This window comes from Rhagoletis pomonella, unplaced genomic scaffold (genome assembly GCF_013731165.1).
Source record: "Rhagoletis pomonella isolate Grant_MI unplaced genomic scaffold, Rhpom_1.0 Rhpom_scaffold_09945, whole genome shotgun sequence".
NCBI lineage: Eukaryota > Metazoa > Arthropoda > Insecta > Diptera > Tephritidae > Rhagoletis > Rhagoletis pomonella.
The window spans coordinates 2634-2835 of NW_023468476.1; the positions used below are offsets into that span (position 1 = coordinate 2634).

General features: G+C 26.2%; 1 pseudogene; it reads right to left on the minus strand.

Annotated features, from left to right (window-relative positions):
- Positions 1 to 202, minus strand: part of LOC118756344 — a 1141-nt pseudogene that overhangs the window by 418 nt on the left and 521 nt on the right.

Sequence of the window (202 nt, forward strand, 5' to 3'; positions counted from 1 at the left end):
TTCGATCTTCGATAGCCAGCGAAGATCGAAAATCGAATGCAACTCATAATAAGAGCCTAAATTTTCTTTTATGTATTCTTACATAATTCATGTATTTATTGTGGTATTTTTATTTTTATTTTTTGGTTAAAATACAGATAAATTTTTATTTATTTCATTAATGTTCGGTTTTACAGGGAATAATAAGTGTTGAAGTGCTCAA